This window comes from Nyctibius grandis, chromosome 1 (genome assembly GCF_013368605.1).
Source record: "Nyctibius grandis isolate bNycGra1 chromosome 1, bNycGra1.pri, whole genome shotgun sequence".
NCBI lineage: Eukaryota > Metazoa > Chordata > Aves > Nyctibiiformes > Nyctibiidae > Nyctibius > Nyctibius grandis.
Genome location: NC_090658.1, coordinates 121,364,928 through 121,384,569, shown reverse-complemented (window position 1 = coordinate 121,384,569; position 19,642 = coordinate 121,364,928).

Sequence of the window (19,642 nt, the reverse complement as noted above, 5' to 3'; positions counted from 1 at the left end):
AGATAATTGGAAAAAAAATCTCAGCATATCTTTTTTAGATCACATTTTTAAGATTGAGTATGTCCTATGAGGAGTGGCTGGGGGAACTGGGATTGTTTAGCCTGAAGAAAAAGAGGCTGAGGGGTGACCTTATTGCTCTGTACAACTACCTGAAAGGAGGTTGTAGCGGGGTGAGGGTCGGCCTCTTCTCCCAGGCAACGAGCAACAGGAATAGAGGACATCATAGCCTCAAGCTGCACCAGGGGAGGTTCAGGTTAGACATTAGGAAAAATTTCTTCACAGAAAGGGTTATTAAGCATTAGAATGGGCTACCCAGGGAGGTGGTGGAGTCACTATCCCTGGAGGTGGTTAAGAAAAGACTGGATGTAGCACTTTGTGCCATGGTCTAGTTGACATGGTGGTGTTAGGTCAAGGTTGGACTCGATGATCCCAGAGGTCTCTTCCAACCTAGTTGATTCAGTTTGATTCTGTGTGATAGCTCAGAGTACAATTGTTAAATAATGTATGTGGACACAGATATTTATTGGTTAACTATTTAATTAATGAGCTAACACATACTTTACCATCTACTTGAAGTTAAAAATACACTTCTCTGTGCTGCCGTTTCTATTATTTATAGAGATCAGCAAAAGCATAAAAAAATCACACCAAAATCTAAAACCATAATTGAAGTCTTACTGAGCAGACACAATTTTTCACATATTTTTTCTCCTGAAAGTAAGATGAGGCAGAGAATGGACCAAGCATTAGCTAAATCATTACATTACCAGGAGATGGCCTTATAGTCCAAGATTGGACATGACCTAAGATCCTATATAGAACAGAAGTGAACCGTTGACTACCCATGGTCAAGGAGAAAACTCTCATCTGGAGTGACCGTTTCTACCAAATTGTCAATAATGGGACATCTCTGCAGGTTTCTCATAAATATCTGGCACTCCCTAGTGAATCATTATCAGACTTAAGAATACTTTTCTTTTCTGAAACCCAGTTCCAACTTTAAAATCCTGCCACGGTAGTGCCACAGAGAAGGCCCAAGCTCTGGCATGCAATTGTCAGTATGGTTAAATTGTTAACACGCCTTTGGTCTATGCCAACTAACATTCCCCCTGGAGGTAGCTGAGCACAGTTCAAGGTGACTATATAGGTCAGGAATAATTGTCAATAGACACTTTGGATGTGTCTAACCCATTTCGCAGGGAAAGAGGTTAGATGCATAGGTGTAAGCCATGCTGTGCCATCTGCCCTCAGGTCCAGAAAACAGGCACTGCACCATTCTGCTGACAGCATAGGTTTAGTCTTTGTGTATAAGAAATAACATAGTGATATGGAATCCTGTCCTCTGCCTTTAGGACAATGAGGGAAAACATCTATTTTCAGGCATGGGAAATCCTAAGAATATCTCCGAAAAGGATGAGGGACCACAAAAAACTTGCCAGTCAAAAGAATGGGGGAACCTACAGATGAATAATGCTATTGCTAAGCAAGAAGAAATAGCAGCACGACATGTCAACTGCTAGCAGCAGAGTGTGTGACTGATGGCATAGCTGGTGAAGCTGAGGGTAGGAGGATGGAAGGGTTGGGTGGGTGGTAGCAAGACCCAAAGGTTGGAACAAGAACTTGTAGCAGTGTCCCTATGGCCTTTCTGATCTCTTTCTGATCTCCTTGGAAAGGTCAGCTGGCCCAGAATGGCTCACATCCATAGTCTTCCTACATTGGAGTGGCTGTACTGCATCCAACAAAAAGCCCACCTAGCCCCACAGACAGATATGAAAAGCAGATGCCAAGATAAGATCACAGGAGCAGGGTAAGCAGCTAGTAAAACCGCACCTACCTCCAACTACTAGTAAGTAAGGGACTTCCTGAACTCAGTGGATTTCTTTCTTGAGTTTGTCTGTTTCTCCTCTTGAACTTCGGTACATACAGCATCCTATGCCAAGGAACTCCACTGCTCAACTTCACCCCAAGTGAATGATCTCCTAACTTGGTTTTGTTCCTCCCTTCTTCTAGCGCCGGCTAAACGACCAATCCTTATGATCTCCTCAACATCACTCTAGGCTGTATAACCTTTTTCTGTATCCCCCCCCAGTCATTGCTTTCCCAGACCTGAGAGTCTCCATTTCTTTAGTCATTCTTCCCAAAGAAGCCCTTCCATACTGCTCCCTTTGAATCTTTTTCAGTCCTCCTGTTGTATTTGGGTGATTGCAGTACTGTGCACAATTTTTCTAGTTTTTGTGAATTTATACAGTAGCACATCATGCTCTTTTTTCAATTGTTCATTCCATTCCTGATTTCTAACAGTTAGCTTATGTTTTCGTTCGCTCCCTGTAATGTGAATTGATTGTGTCCACACACTGCAGCACTTGGAGTAAAGCCTGGCTTGGTACTTACCCCATAGACCCCATGCAATCCAGAGGGACCTTGACAGGCTTGAGAGCTGGACCTGTGCGAACCACATGAAGTTCAACAAGGCCAAGTGCAAGGTCCTGCACGTGTGTTGGGGCAATCCCAAGCATGAATACAGGCTGGGTGGAGAATGGATTGAGAGCAGCCCTGAGGAGAAGGACTTGGGGGTGATAGTCGACGAGAAGCTCAACACGAGCTAGCATTGTGTGCTTGCAGCGCAGAAGGCCAACCGTATCCTGGGCTGCATCAAAAGCAGCGTGGCCAGCAGCTCAAGGGAGGTGATTCTGCCCGTCTACCCTTGTCTCATGAGAACCCACGTAGAGTACTGCGGCCAGCTCTGGGGCCCCCAACATAAGAAGGACATGGAACAAGTCCAGAGGAGAGCCACGAAGATGCTCAGAGGGCTGGAGCACCTCTCCTATGAAGACAGGCTGAGAGAGTTGGGGCTCTTCAGCCTGGAGAAGAGAAGGCTCCGGGGAGACATTATAGCAGCCTTCCAGTACCTGAAGGGGGCCTACAGGAAAGTGGGAGAGGGACTTTTTACAAGGGGATGTAGTGATAGGATGAGGGGCAACAGTCTTAAACTGAAAGAAGGTAGATTTAGATTAGATATTAGGAAGAAATTCTTTACTGTGAAAGTGGTGAGACACTGGAACATGTTGCCCAGAGAAGCTGTGGATGCCCCCTCCCTGGCAGTGTTTAAGGCCAGGTTGGATGGGGCTTTGAGCAACCTGGTCTAGTGGAAGGTGTCCCTGCCTCTGGCAGGGGGGTTGGAACTAGATGATCTTTAACGTCCCTTCCACCCCAAACCATTCTAAGATTCTGTGATTCTGTGACTTCTGCACAAACTAATTCACTGGCCTCTCATGATCTGCACAAAGTTTGTCTGTCACACTCATCCCACCCAAGGCTCACATCTGTGGCTGCCCTGCCACATCCCTATCAGCAGCTAGGGTTATTCTCGCAGTTCTTTTCTTTCCTTGCATGTCCTTTCTCACCTCAGCCTAGGATAGCCTGAGGTACCCTACCACAAGGCCTAGATCTCCTCCTACCTCCATGTGGCCTATCTTTAGACCTGAAACTTTTGGTATTATTTAAGAGGAAATACTTTTTCAGCTTGCATTAGATATGAAGGGTGGCTGCTTTACCATCTGTCACATTTATACTTTTCTACACAGTGACAATACTGGTATAGATTCTGGGCAGAAGGACATGGTGTGAGCATAAAGAAGGGCACAAGGTCCAATGGGGTGAGTACAAGTTGAAGAACCAAGTTTAATGGATAGGAAGAGACATTGGGTGCTTGACTGATTTTCTGGTGCAGTCCTTGGACTATCTAACAAATGACCCACAGGTTGTTTGAAGAGAGATCTAATTGCTCAGCTCCAGAATGGATCCTGGAGGCGACCCAATATGCAGTGTGGACAACCTGGGGAGTAGGACCGTGGCATGATGAAATTAAAAGGTTGCTGCAAAGAGGAACAGAATAATCTGTTCTCCAGATCCCCCGAGGACAGGAAGAAAAACAGTATGTTTTAATTGGAGGAAGGGAGAATTAGGTTAGACAGTAGAAAGAACTTTCTGACAGTAAGGAGAATTTAGCCCTGGAAGAGCTCACCTGGCAACTGGTGCAGTTTCTCTTGCTGACAGGTTGTAAGAACAGGTTAGACAAACATGCCAGGAATGGTTTTGGTCTACTTGATCTTTTCTTGGGCCAAATGGAGAGATAAGATCACTTCTTCTGTTCTTCCCAGACTCACCTGCTAGAATATTATAATTTTTTATCCCAGATTGCTAAAGATAGAAATGGATTCTTTTTCCATGTTTTCCACTACTGCGAAGAATAGCTTGTTATATCTGTCTAAAAATTCTGACAGACACAAAACCACATTCTGTGTTTGTAGAAATGAAAAAACCCACAGTTAAATCAAAGGATCTCTGACCAGTTCTGCCAGTTTTGCTTCGTGTGCTGAAATGAAGTCTGACACATTTCATTTAATAATACAATATTTACTCAGTAAATATATTTACCCCATTTCTTTGGCAGTCCTTGCCTTTTATCTGTTGACTCTTTCATAAGCTGAAAAGTAAAATGAGTGTTATGGCAGAAAGCCTCTTTTCAGAAGTTGCAAATAGAAACCACCTCAGAATACCTCTGGTCAGAGTTCATCTTGGTTTGGCTTTGATTACCAAATTACAGATATCTGCTTAAAGTATTACAGCCAAATACAGTCCCAGGAGGTATTATATTCCCAGTTTTGAGATTAATGCATTGTACAGCCCCTGGTCATGAAATTTAAAAACATTCTAAGTTGTGGCCACTGGCCATTTTACGTGACAGCCTAAATAATTAGAAAGGTCTGCTTCAAACCCATATCCATTGAGTACTTTTTTTATAATGTTTTGCTGCCCAGAAATGGCCTCTGCACCAAAATGTAGCACTAAAATGAGAATTTCTCCTGTATCAGCTAGGCATCCTGGGATCTGTTTTATGATTCTACAAGGGTGTGTAAAAGAAATAAGCTATAGCTATCCAGTAGAACTTTTCCTCATTCAGAGAGATTATTGCTGAATCTTATTCCTTCTCCTTCTGTCCAAAATATCCCTACTCAATATATTTCTCAATTCCTTGTTGACTGCTTATAACCTATGTGGAAATCCTTTGGCTGCCAATTGGAAATCCCCAACTTTACAATGCCTGAATTCACAGGATTTATTTCTGGCTTTCAGAGAAGCCATGCATTCAAGATTGGTTAAGCATCTGTCTGTCTCTTTAGACTCCTCCTGCACCATGTAGGTAGAGTCATTCCCAGAATTGTTTCTCAGATGTCACCTTCTTTATAAATACCCAGGTCTTTGCCAGTCAATATGTTCAAGCTCTCCTCAGCCATGAGCATGCTCTACACGTCACATACTGCTTAGAAGTCATGTTCATGCTACAGCCAAAGGCTTCACAGTTTATTTTCACGCTTTGCTAGGAGATGCTATCTCGCTAGTCAAGATTCATCCTCTAGGTGTGTACAAAGCATATCTAATATCGACTGTTAAAAGGTGAAGGGACAGCCTGCTTTGAACATGAGAAATGATTATGGGATATACACCTGCCTGAACAGGACACTCATCTGAGATATTGTGATAAAATTCTCCTCCTCAGAGCCAGGATGCAGGACACCTCCCATATCCTATATTTAGTCTTAAGTTCGAAACTGTCAGCTGGACACCTCTTCTGCAACTTTGGTTTTCCAAACAGGGCAGGAAAATCATATGTTAAACATCTGCCTCAGCTTAACAAACAGTATCAGGAGAAAGCTGATGGGGAAGAGAGAGAGCTATCGGGCAGTTACAATTCTTCAAGGATATTTCTAAATGTCTCTGGTTAAATCAGCTGCTTCTGCACCAAAATCCATCTTCTTTCTATTGATGGCACCTCTCTTCTGTCAGCTGCCTCAGCCATGTGTCTTTCTGCAGGACTGTCAATCACCTCAGGAAATGGTGTGTTTTTCTTGCTCAAAGAAATATGAAAATAAAAATTGTCAGTGTTATAAACATCATGAATAAAGTAAAAACATTTCCTAGGATCTAAAAAACACAGTTATGAGGAACTGAATTATTCTTGTTGATAAAAGTTGATTTTCTGGGAAAATTTGCTGAGACTACAGAAAACACTAAGTAACTCTCCACTGACATCCTCTGTCAGTCTTAATGTAACTGTAAAGGGAGTTGTTAATAGCCCAGGCATGTAAAGCACTCCAGATTTTGAAGGAATGATGATATTGAAGGTATTAAATACATTTATTTTAAAAATATTTAGAAATCACAGAATCACAGAATCACAGAATCACAGAATGTTAGGGATTGGAAGGGACCTCAAAAGATCATGTAGTCCAATCCCCCTGCCGGAGCAGGATTGCCTAGACCGTATCACACAGGAACGCGTCCAGGCGGGTTTTGAATGTCTCCAGAGAAGGAGACTCCACAACTTCTCTGGGCAGCCTGTTCCAGTGTTCGGTCACCCTTACCGTAAAGAAGTTTTTCCTCATATTTAAGTGGAACCTCCTGTGTTCCATCTTGCACCCATTGCCCCTTGTCCTGTCAAGGGATGTCACTGAGAAGAGCCTGGCTCTATCCTCATGACACTTGCCCTTTACATATTTATAAACATTAATGAGGTCCCCCGTCAGTCTCCTCTTCTCTAAGCTAGAGAGACCCAGCTCCCTCAGCCTCTCCTCATAAGGGAGATGTTCCACCCCCTTAATCCTTCATGTGGAAATTGTATTTAAAATATGCACAGTCAAGATGTAATACCAGGGGGTGGGAGGGGCGGTAGTGGTCGTGTCTTTTCCTTTGTAGTAATAATAACATTTATGAACTTTGAATTTCCCAGTTTTTTTCTCCACACAAAGTTCTTTCCAAAGGCAGGAAAATGGTGTTTTCTAATTTAGAGAGGAAGTGATGTGACATTGCCAATGACTTGACTTTGTTTTTCTTTCCTTCCTCTTCAGGCTCTTTGGAGTTATATACACAGAAGGTAACAGTCCTATGGTTCATCTGTAGTCCAGAGACACAAAAACAGTGAGACAAGGTGAGTGAAAATTCCTGCTGATGACAATGTAGCATAAAGTGTATTCGATAGGACAAGAGGACATAGCCTCAAGCTTCGCCAGGGGAGGTTCAGGTTGGACATTAGGAAGAATTTCTTCTCAGAAAGGGTCATTAGACATTGGAATGGGCTGCCCAGGGAGGTGGTGGAGTCCCCATCTCTGGATGTGTTTAAGAAAAGACTGGACATGACACTTAGTGCCATGGTCTTGTTGACATGGTGGTGTCAGGGCAATGGTTGGACTCGATGATCTCAGAGGTCTCTTCCAACCTGATTGATTCTGTGATTCTGTGAAACAAAAAAAGAAGGAGAAAAAAAAAAAGTCTACATTGGATGAAGGTGACACAAAAATATTACAGTCATAGTTACAAATACAAGGGCAGGTATCAAGAGGATAGGACCAGATTCTTCACAGTGGTGCCCAGCAACAGGAAAAGGGGCAACGGGCACAAACTAAAACATGGGATGTTCCATCACAATATGAGGAAAAATTTCTTTACTTTGAGGGTGACAGAGCTCTGGAACAGGCTGTCCAGGAAGGTTGTGGAGTCTCCTTCTCTGGAGATATTCAAAACCCACCTGGACATGACCCTGTGCAATGTGCTCTGGGTGAACCTGCTTTGACGGGGGGTTGGACTAGATGATCTCCAGAGGTCCCTTCCAACCCTAGCCATTCTGTGATTCTGTGATTCTGTCTGTGTGATTGCCTTTCATATATAAAAATTTTCAAAATATTTGCGTGACTAATAGAACAAAGAATATCCTGAAGAATACTGAGGAATTTCCACTTATTGTGGTTCACATAGATACCAACTCCACACAAGTGCAGAGAGATGTGCATGCTAGGAGGACAGTGTTGGATGCCTAGGAAAAGAAAGTAAGCTGGCCTTGACATAGTTATGTTGTACAACTCAATGGTGCCAAAGAAATGGTAACAAAGTTAGACATGAGGTGTGAATGGGCTATAGTGAAAAGGAGCTGTGGGCATGGACTCCTGAAGAAGCAAAGTGCTGTGAAAAGTGATGCAGAGGTTGCACTTGCATGCAGCTCCTGGCTTCAACCCCGGACCCGGACCCGGACCCGGACCCGGACCCGGAGGTTCCCGGCAACGAATCAGGAGCAGAGGGGGCGTAGCCGGAGGCACCGCGGGCGATTTAAGCAATTTAAACGTACCATCCCCCTGTGATCGGGTGATAAAAAGCCTCCTGGAGGACAGGGACTAGTCCCTGGCCAGAGAGGAGAGGGAGACTCAGCTGTGACTGGGTGTGTCCCAGGGCAGGAGAGGCCGCAGTCATTTGCAGCTCGTTGGGGAGGGCTCTGACCCCCTCCCAGTGCACAAGGCGAGGAAGGTGTCAAGGAGCTGTGAACCAGGGGTGTCACCAACAGGTATTTCCCAGCTCAGTGAAAGAACAATGGTATCTACCCGGTGGAAGAAGACCAAAATGGATGTGGGAACACAGACAGAGCTCCCACGGAAGAAGGTGATGGTGCAGGTTGCCAGCTGCAGGGAACGCTACACTGTCTCTGTGGTGTCAGGGGGCTGTGTGCGCTGTGAGCAAGTAAATGATCTGCTCGGCCGAGCGGCACAGCTGCAAAGCCAGGTTGAAAGGCTTCAAGCCGAAGTAGAAAGGCTTAGGAGCATTTGGGAGGCTGAAATGGAGATAGACTGGTGGAGCCAGGCTCTGCCTTCCCTGCAACAAAAAAAATGGGAGCACCTGCCGGAGAGCTCCCAGGATCGAGGGACCCCTGTATTCTGCCCCTCTCAGGTGGAAAACAATAACCTAGAGGAGAGGAGTGAGTGGAGGCAAGTCTATGGCTGTGGCAAAAGGCGAGTGCCCTCCTTGCCTACCTTGCCTCCACAGGTGCCTCTGAGCAACAGATATGAAGCCCTAGTGGAGTACAGCCGGTCCAATGGGGATGTGGTGGAGAGGCAACGTATATCAGAGGTCCCACCACAGTCAGAAAAACCTGACAGGCGTATAGCTACCTCCTCCACAAGGAGGAAGAGAAGAGTTTTAGTGGTTGGAGACTCCTTCCTAAAGGGATCTGAGGGCCCAATATGCAGAGCTGACCCCCATCACAGGGAGGTCTGCAGCCTGCCTGGAGCCCGAATCAGGGATATCACCAGGCAACTCCCCAACCTGGTGAAGGCCACAGACTACTACCCCTTGCTGATCTTCCAGACAGGTGGGGAAGAAGCTGCATCCCGTAGTCTGAGGGGGATGAAGAAAGACTACAAGGCCCTAGGACTGTTGGTGAAAGAGTCTGGGGCACAAGTTGTTTTCTCCTCCCTCCTTCCATTTTCAGGTGATGACATGGGATGGAATAGTAGGATTCTCTCTATTAATGCCTGGCTACGAGACTGGTGCTACAGGCAGGGCTTTGGGTTCTTTGATAATGGCTGGTTTTATAAGACACCAGGTGTGATGGTAATACATGGGAAAGGCTTATGTCATAGGGGCAAAAGGGTTCTGGGACAGGAATTAGCAGGGCTCATTCGGAGAGCTTTAAACTAGATTCGAAGGGGGATGGGGTAGTAGCTGGGCTTGCACCACTGGGGCAATGCTCTAGTGTTGAGGTAGACCAGGAGGCCTCCCATCCCCCTGGGGTGAAATCGGTGTGCTCAGCTCGCTCCCTGAAATGCCTGTACACCAATGCGCGCAGCATGGGGAATAAACAGGAGGAGTCAGAAATCCGTGTTCGGTCGGGGGGCTATGATCTAGTGGCAATCACAGAGACTTGGTGGGACGTCTCGCATGACTGGAATGTGGTCATGGATGGCTATGTCCTGTTCAGGAAAGACAGGCCAGTAAGGAGAGGTGGTGGAGTTGCTCTTTATGTGAGTGAGCAGCTAGAATGTATTGAGTTCTGTCCAGAGGCAGATCAGGAGCGAGTTGAGAGTTTGTGGGTGCGAATTAAGGGGCAGGCTGGCAGGGGTGATACTGTTGTGGGTGTCTATTACAGGCCACCGGATCAGGATGAGGAGGGTGATGAGGCCTTCTACAGGCAGCTGAGAGCAGTCTCGCAATTACAGGGCCTGGTTGTCATAGGGGATTTCAACTACCCTGATATTTGCTGGGAGGCCTACTCAGCCAGCCATCCTCAGTCCAGGAGGTTCCTCCAGTGCGTTGATGATAACTTTCTGATGCAAATGGTGGATGAGCCAACTAGGAGAGGAGCGCTGCTGGATCTTATCCTCACTAACAAGGAGGGTCTGGTTGAAGAGGTGAAGGTTGAGGGCAGCCTTGGTTGTAGTGACCATGAGATGGTAGAGTTCAGGATCTCATGTGGCAGGAACAGAATAGCTAGCAGAATCGCAACCCTGGACTTCAGGAGGGCCAACTTTGGCCTTTTCAAGCAATTGCTAGGGGAAATCCCATGGGACAGGGTACTAGAAGGTAAGGGGGCCCAAGATAGTTGGTTAGCATTTAAGGACTGCTTCTTCCGAGCTCAAGATCAGAGCATCCCAACAAGTAGGAAGTCAAGGAAGGGTAGCAGGAGACCTGCATGGTTGAACAGGGAACTGCTGGGCAAACTCAAGTGGAAGAAGAGGGTGTACAGATCATGGAAGGAGGGGCTGGCCACTTGGGAGGAATATAAGTCTGTTGTCAGAGGATGTAGGGAGGCAACTAGGAAATCTAAGGCCTCCTTGGAATTAAACCTTGCAAGAGAGGTCAAGGACAACAGGAAGGGCTTCTTCAAATACATTGCAGGTAAAGCCAACACTAGAGGCAATGTAGGCCCACTGATGAATGAGGTGGGGGCCCTGGAGACAGAGGATAAAAAGAAGGCGGAGTTACTGAATGCCTTCTTTGCCTCTGTCTATACTGTTGGAGGCTGTCCTGAGGAGCCCCGGACTCCTGAGGCCTCAGAAGAAGTCAGGATAGAGGAGGAATCTGTCTTGGTTGATGAGGGCTGGGTCAGGGACCAATTAAGCAACCTGGACGTCCATAAATCCATGGGCCCTCATGGGATGCACCCGCGGGTGCTGAGGGAGCTGGCGGAAGTCATTGCTAGGCCACTCTCCATCATCTTTGCTAAGTCGTGGGCAACGGGAGAGGTGCCTGAGGACTGGAGGAAAGCGAATGTCACTCCAGTCTTCAAAAAGGGCAAGAAGGAGGTCCCCGGTAACTATAGACCAGTCAGCCTCACCTCCATCCCCGGAAAGGTGATGGAACAACTTGTCCTTGGTGCTGTCTCTAGGCACATCAAGGATAGGGGGATCATTAGGGACACTCAGCATGGCTTCACCAAGGGGAAGTCATGCTCAACCAACTTGATAGCCTTTTATGAGGATGTTACCCGGTGGATAGATGATGGTAAAGCTGTGGATGTGGTCTATCTCGATTTCAGTAAAGCGTTTGACACGGTCTCCCACAGCATCCTCGCAGCTAAACTGAGGAAGTGTGGTCTGGATGATCGGGTAGTGAGGTGGATTGTGAACTGGCTGAAGGAAAGAAGCCAGAGAGTGCTGGTCAATGGGACTGAGTCCAGTTGGAGGCCTGTGTCTAGCGGAGTCCTGCAAGGGTCGGTTCTGGGACCAGTTCTATTCAATATATTCATTAATGACTTGGATGAGGGATTAGAGTGCACTGTCAGCAAGTTCGCTGATGACACAAAACTGGGAGGAGTGGCTGATGTGCCGGAAGGCTGCGCAGCCGTTCAGAGAGACCTGGACAGGCTGGAGAGTTGGGCGGGGAGAAATTTAATGAAATATAACAAGGGCAAGTGTAGAGTCCTGCATCTGGGCAAGAACAACCCCATGTACCAGTACAAGTTGGGGACAGAGCTGTTGGAGAGCAGCGTAGGGGAAAGGGACCTGGGGGTCCTAGTGGACAACAGGATGATCATGAGCCAGCAGTGTGCCCTTGTGGCCAAGAAGGCCAATGGCATCCTGGGGTGTATTAGAAGGGGTGTGGTCAGCAGGTCGAGAGGGGTTCTCCTCCCCCTCTACTCTGCCCTGGTGAGGCCGCATCTGGAGTATTGTGTCCAGTTCTGGGCCCCTCACTTCAAGAAGGACAGGGAACTGCTAGAGAGAGTCCAGCGCAGAGCCACGAAGATGATTAAGGGAGTGGAACATCTCCCTTACGAGGAGAGGCTGAGGGAGCTGGGTCTCTTTAGCTTGGAGAAGAGGAGACTGAGGGGTGACCTCATTAATATTTATAAATATGTAAAGGGCAAGTGTCATGAGGATGGAGCCAGGCTCTTCTCAGTGACATCCATTGACAGGACAAGGGGCAATGGGTGCAAGATGGAGCACAGGAGGCTCCACTTAAATATGAGGAAAAACTACTTTACGGTGAGGGTGACCGAACACTGGAACAGGCTGCCCAGAGAGGTTGTGGAGTCTCCTTCTCTGGAGACATTCAAAACCCGCGTGGACGCGTTCCTGTGTGATATGGTCTAGGCAATCCTGCTCCGGCAGGGGGATTGGACTAGATGATCTTTCGAGGTCCCTTCCAATCCCTAACATTCTGTGATTCTGTGATTCAAAACTCACAATATTTTTAGGAGGTCTTTGAGAGAGAAAGATTAGGAAGACACTGAAGAGGAACTTTAATTTGAATACATAAATGTAGCATGTTCCCATATGAAGCAATGGAATAGTAGCACAAGAGGTAAAGAGTAAGGCTAAAACTAATGTGTGCCTGTAGTTAATGATATAGAAATACAAAAGTTGGCTACAAGATGGTACTATACATCTCTAGAAAACGTAAAAAGACACGGACCTGTGTTAAGGGTGACATTTTGCTAGATCAGTATGAAAGATATTACCTTATGGTGAAACACACTGCTGGTGTAGGATAGTGTAAGTAACCAGAGCAAAGAACAAACTCTGCTGGACACTGGCTAGAGATATTTGGGACTGGAAAGCAAAGGAACCACTAGTTTTTGTCCAGCTACTGAGGGCTACAGCGCTCCAGAAGTTAATGCAGTGGGGTCAGCAACTCCACAGAGAGCTGTGCTGCCTGTGAAATATATTTGTGCTATTTATCCCACTGAAACATCAAGAGGGAAGAATATGTTACATGACAAACCATGCTGACACATTAAAACAATATGGGCTTATGTAGAGGAAAGAGCACTGATCCAGGAGGAAGATCAGTCAGAAGAGTTATCCTGGATGAGTTCTATTCCAATCTGGATAGCAAAATCTGTTTCACAAATGCTATTTTCAACTTCTAGTTATAGCCACTCTTGATTACTACCAGTGGGTGGTCCTGTGAAAAGACATTATGTTATTCAACATCAAGCCTTCAAGTCAGAACCATGTTGGCATCCTTGTTCTCGTACCCTAGCTTAAAAGCATCCTTCATCATTATTTGCCTGATTGATAGTTTAAGCTCCAGTCACCCAACCAGACAGTTGGACATGACCACCTTGAAACTCAAGTTGTGAATCACGCTTTGTGTTACAGTAGATGCTATTAGAAAATTGCCCATCTGAACCATTTGGAAAGTATTTGCACACAGTGGCTGGAGTCGGGAACAGAATGACTGGCAAGCAGAGCAGCGACAATGGACAAGGAATATTAATAAAAGAACAGGGTTACTCTTTGTCTATATTAATGACCAATTTTTATTCCCCTTTTCCTGTCCTTCAGTTGTTTCACCACACACCTTTCCACTGAGCAGAGGAGTAAATAAAACTGGTCATACAGGTTGGCATCAACAAAATCAAGTTCACAAGTAGATATTTCAAACCCTTTATTAGCAGGGCCATAAACCACATATGCTGTTTGATTAGGATATGATGAAAAGAATTTATTAGCAGATGTGTATTCAGCTACACAGTTTTACTGGCAGCTTTATGAGATTCTCTCCTAGGCTGACAGGTGCGACCTGCCAGCTGCTTTGTACAGTAAACAGGGGACAGAGAGCGTGCCATGTGCAATGACTTAATCTGTTACCATCAACTGCTAGAAAATAAACAAGGTTTTGTGCATTTCTTTCAGTTCCATGTATATTAATTGAAACCAAATATTACAAATGACACTGAAAGAGAGTATCACTGATCAGAAAAGACTTAAATTTAATAGGACACAGCCATGTAATACATAAATATAATAAAACACAGTCATGTAATACATAAATATTTGGTTAAAAGATAGCAGAATTTTGTTGAACTTGGCAATGGGAAGTCTTTTGAAGTCTCATTTGTCAGTTTCCATTCATGGGACAGTCAAATCTAGTCATTTGGGTCACAGCTGGCAAAAGAAAGATGATCCTCTTGGTTTATTGTTCTGATACAAAATTGTCATTACAAATTGAAAACACAGAGCAAATAAAAGAGGGCAAATGGGGAACTTGTGTGGTTACGTATTTTTAACTGTTGCGTCTGGCTGTACTTTGTTTAATAGGGGTTGCAGAATTCAAGATGTCTATATCCTGGGTCTCATTACTATTGTTTAAAAATTTCTATACCACTAGTTTACAATTAAAACATTTTTTCTCGACTCAGTTCTCGTATCCCATGTTTTCAGTGTTCTAAATATGTGTAACCTGAACTAATATTTTTAGTATGCATCTAACAGCTGCGTTGGAACTATTTTATTTCAAATATTTGCATGTAAAAATAAAGACATCTAAGATTTTTTTCTGCAGCAAAATGTTCATATTTTTTAAAGGAAAACTAAAACTGCTAAATTGATGCAAGAATATTTTACAAAGGATGCTTTAGCTTTATTTTCTGCATGTTTATAACAGAGAATGTCATGATTACACTGCAAGAAAGGACAGGTTGAGTAAGACTGCAAAGCAGCTAGAAAACTCTCCAAAAATTGAAGCCATGGTAGTATTTTGGAAAAAAAAGTGGGCTTGTCTTTGAAGTGTCAATACATTCACTTTCTTTTTCTCAGCTTGAGCACATATTCAGATTTGAGTAGATTTTCTGTGCTGGTTATGAGTCAAGTTCTTGCACAGAATCAGAGGTGTTAGAGAAGGAACTGCACCAGTAGCAGAAGACTTTATTCTCTTTCTTGTTTTCTGATTATAAGTGTTTCTCTGAAGAAAGCAGGGATTATTTTTGTTCTTTTGCTGCCAATGTTTTTGAAAGGACAGGCTGCACTGCATTCTCTCGCGTGAATTCTTCTTTCTGGACTGGTACATATTATTAGGTTTCTAACCCAAGATTCATGTCTCTTCTGAGAGATGTTGCTTATTCAACTGAGTAGCCAACTTGTGGCTTCAGGTATCTGTTCTTCTTATTAAGGCTAGTGGTGCATAAAGATATAACATACATTTGAGAGAAGGGACAGTGGTATTCTTTGATTGCACTAGTTAACTATAAGAAAAATAATACTGTATATAAGCAAAGAGGAGGTAAGCGAGGAAGGGTCTTGAACATATGCACCAGAACTTTGTTTTGGATTCAGAAGAGAAGGAGAGGCAGCTGAAAGACTTCAAAGAGCATGTGGAAATGATGCTGTTGTGAAGGGATATGTCTGTGGATTGCAAACAATTTAGGGAGATTAGCAGCAAACAGAAGAGCTAAGGATGAGGGAAAGAATGGGTGGAAACTCGCTGGGAATAAATGCAGTCTGGAAGTGAGAATTTTGGAACCAACAGAGGAACAAAAATTTGAAACAGTGCTATACTGGCAGGGATGAAGACTGAAACCTGCCTACTGTTAAGAAGGGTCTTGTGGTTTTGTAACGGGGACTCTATGACGCAGTTTCCCAGGACTGGACTCTATGATACAGGATGGCTCTTTCAGCTCTCTATATTGCTGTGACTGGAGTGAGATGCTAAAAGGATAATTTAGGCAACAACAATTTTAACGATTTGAGAGAGGTGAGTTTCTAGTAATAACAGTAGGAGGATCTGAAGCTATGATAAGGACTACAGGTCATATTAGGCAGAAATATGATATTTTATAATGGATTATGCTGTACTTATTCACCTTCATTCACTTCATTTCTCTTCATTCTCCTTGGTGTATTTCTTTGTTCAAGCACAGACCACAGCTCAGTCTTTTCAGGATTTTACAAGGAAAAGGGTTACATCAAGAGCATGTGCTGTACAATTTATTAGGAAATAACATTTAATACACACCCACCCTTACAATCAGCTTTTGGGTTGCCTCAGAGAATTTGTCTTGGGCAGTAACTCAGTCTAGACTTTTCCATGCAAACATCCTCATCATATTGGCATTACGTACATTTTCAGTGTAGGGGTTGCCTTAGGGCATGTATGTACAGAAACACTCCTTGCACCCTTTCCACAGAGATGCTTTCTATCTTCTCCCCAGTGACAACACAGCCTCTCCATCAGCTGGGGGTCTAGGCTGGGTAAGAATGGTAGCTCCTGGGTTGACCTCAGAGCCTGCATCTATACAAGTAAAATAAATGATGTTGCAGCCCTGAAGCTAGCATAGCATGATACAGGTTATCTCTGTAGCATTAAACACTCTTCACCTCCAAAATAAGGTGGCCGCATTCAGATTCAACATTGGGAATATCTTCATCCCATACATTATCCCCAAACCACACCTGGGAATCATCAGGGAGAGTGTTAGTTATCTTGAGTCAAAATCAGGCAAGGCACCATTTACCGTTACAGATAATGGAGTTTTACTGTCTGTGCCTGTGCCCTGTTTAACTTGCTGGTAAAAATGAAACCTTAAAATACAGCTAAAAAGTCTGCAGTCTGGATCCACAACAACAACAGACTTTAGGACATAATAAACCCATCATAGGATACATTTATATTGCATGTCAAGCTCAGGTCAGCATTCTGGATCTGAACTCTGATTTACCGACAGTGCAAAAATTTACAGCCTTAAAACAAGGTTGCAATTCTCTTGATGGCAGGTTTTTTAAGTCCTTGGAGTTGCTAAGGTCCAAGGTGAGACAGCATATGATGCTCAGGTCTGTTTTGCAGGCTGAAATGAATAAGGGCAGTTTGAGAAACTACTTCTAACCATCTCCCAGCAGCTGGGCACCAGTAAGGTGTTTGCAGAAATGGCCTCTTCAGGCACCAAGGAACATGAGGGAGGTCTGCAGTGCTGTGCTCAGCTGGCAGAAGGGCTATTCGGTATTGCCTAATAGCTAAGCCTCACACAGTAGCAACGAGTCCCTAGGATTAAGCCTATGTTGCAAGTATTGCAGAGTGAGAATATAATCTTTTCCTTGTGTTGGTTCCACCATGGAGTCAACAGTCATTCTAATCCTGTCATATGTAAAGTTTTCTGACTTTATTCCATTTGTCTCCAACATAGCACATGTGTCATCTGCTGGACTGATTACTGTTCAATTTCCCAAGCAATCTTGCTCCATTCTTCCTCTCTGCCCAAAAGTGAACTCTGCCAACCCTGCCCTACCCCTAATTAGCTCAGGAACTGCATGACTGTCATATCAGAGATATCCTGTTCTGGTTTCATTACCAAAGTTTCTCCCCGCTACATTGGCTGTGAACATCTCCAACAGGCAGGCAAGGGCTGCCTTTATAGAAACCCTCTGCTGCCTTTATAGAAACCCTCTGCACAGCTTTGCAGATGGCTGTTGTGCATGCTCAAGTACGACCTTAAGCACTCCTCCAGAGGCTTTGGGACTTCTGTGAGCACCCATATTCTTCAGTTTCCATACCTGCAGATACTGAGAAATCACAAAAATCACATAAATGACTGTTCTACTATTCTGCTCAAATATCTGGAACGCAAAATACCATACAATTGTAATAAATGATAGGATTGAGCTAAGCACATGCACTGCACCTACACAGTAGTGGTCAGTATTTCCTAGATATTTCTGGTTCTCAGCGCCTGCGTGTAAAGGGCAGCTTATTTCTCCTTTGTGCACCTCTGCCTTGTGCTCGTCTCCCTGCTTTCACAGATCAGTGTACTTCCAGAGAATATAAATGCAGCAACATGTATACCCTTGTGGGCACTTTTGGGCCCTAATGATTTTCTAAATAGAAGCTAGTTTCTTTTTTATTCCCCAAATACATAGAAGAATCAGGAAACATTTAGTCTTAAGCACAGAGCCCCACCAAAACATATTCTTAATGTTATTTATATGGTATTTTTATACAGACAGAAGTTATCCTCTGGAACCCTGCCAAGGAAATCACACAAGTAGGTGAGGGCCTAGAAACAGCTACTAATCTCAGAGAAGGCAATGTTCTTCATTCTCCAGGGTCTTTGTTTAAATTCTTTGCTGCAGATTATACACATCACTGAATGTATTCTTCTTGGACAGATGAATTTAACCACCTTGTATCTGGGCTTGCAGTCTAACTTCAGGATTGCTGCAGTACACCCTAGCTGCAAATACAAGTTTTTTGAAAAGGAGTGGTGGGATTCAGTGCTGGAACTAACAGTAAATTTTCAAACCTCGGAATTAAAATTGTCTGTTTTTGCAAAGTTGGCAGATTTCACAGTGAAACTTGTGAATCTTTTTTCAGTCTTGACAACTGCAAAAAAATGACCTTTGACAGAGGGGTAGAAAAAGTGAACACGACTTGAGAAAATATTTTTCAAAACATCTTAACAAAAATTTCACCACTTTTGCAGATAGCACTCTTCCCTTTTAAAGTATGTTCTTCTTGTTACAGGCCAATGCTTCTGATCTGCCTTTGTCAATTTCCACTAGACACAGCCACTCATGATGCTCATGGTTTTCACAGAATCACAGAATCACAGAATGTTAGGGATTGGAAGGGACCTCGAAAGATCATCTAGTCCAATCCCCCTGCCGGAGCAGGATTGCCTAGACCATATCACACAGGAACGCGTCCACGCGGGTTTTGAATGTCTCCAGAGAAGGAGACTCCACAACCTCTCTGGGCAGCCTGTTCCAGTGTTCAGTCACCCTTACAGTAAAGAAGTTTTTCCTCAAATTTAAGTGGAACCTCCTGTGCTCCAGCTTGCACCCATTGCCCCTTGTCCTGTTAAGGGATGTCACTGAGAAGAGCCTGGCTCCATCCTCTTGACACTTGCCCTTTACATATTTATAAACATTAATGAGGTCACCCCTCAGTCTCCTCTTCTCCAAGCTAAAGAGACCCAGCTCCCTCAGCCTCTTCTCATAAGGGAGATGTTCCACTCCCTTAATCATCTTCGTGGCTCTGCGCTGGACTCTCTCTAGCAGTTCCCTGTCCTTCTTGAAGTGAGGGGCCCAGAACTGGACACAATACTCCAGATGCGGCCTCACCAGGGCAGAGTAGAGGGGGAGGAGAACCTCTCTCGACCTGCTGACCACACCCCTTCTAATACACCCCAGGATGCCATTGGCCTTCTTGGCCACAAGGGCACACTGCTGGCTCATGCTCATCCTGTTGTCCACTAGGACCCCCAGGTCCCTTTCCCCTACGCTGCTCTCCAACAGCTCTGCCCCCAACTTGTACTGGTACATGGGGTTGTTCTTGCCCAGATGCAGGACTCTACACTTGCCCTTCTTATATTTCATTAAATTTCTCCCCGCCCAACTCTCCAGCCTGTCCAGCTCTCTCTGAGTGAGGATAAGATCCAGCAGCGCTCCTCTCCTAGTTGGCTCATCCACCATTTGCATCAGTTTTGGTGGAGGTCAACAGAATATAGACACATATACATTCCCAGACCCACCTATAAGATGTCATCAAGCACACTGGATGATATGTGATGACAAAACACACTGATCACTATCTACTAAGTCTTTCA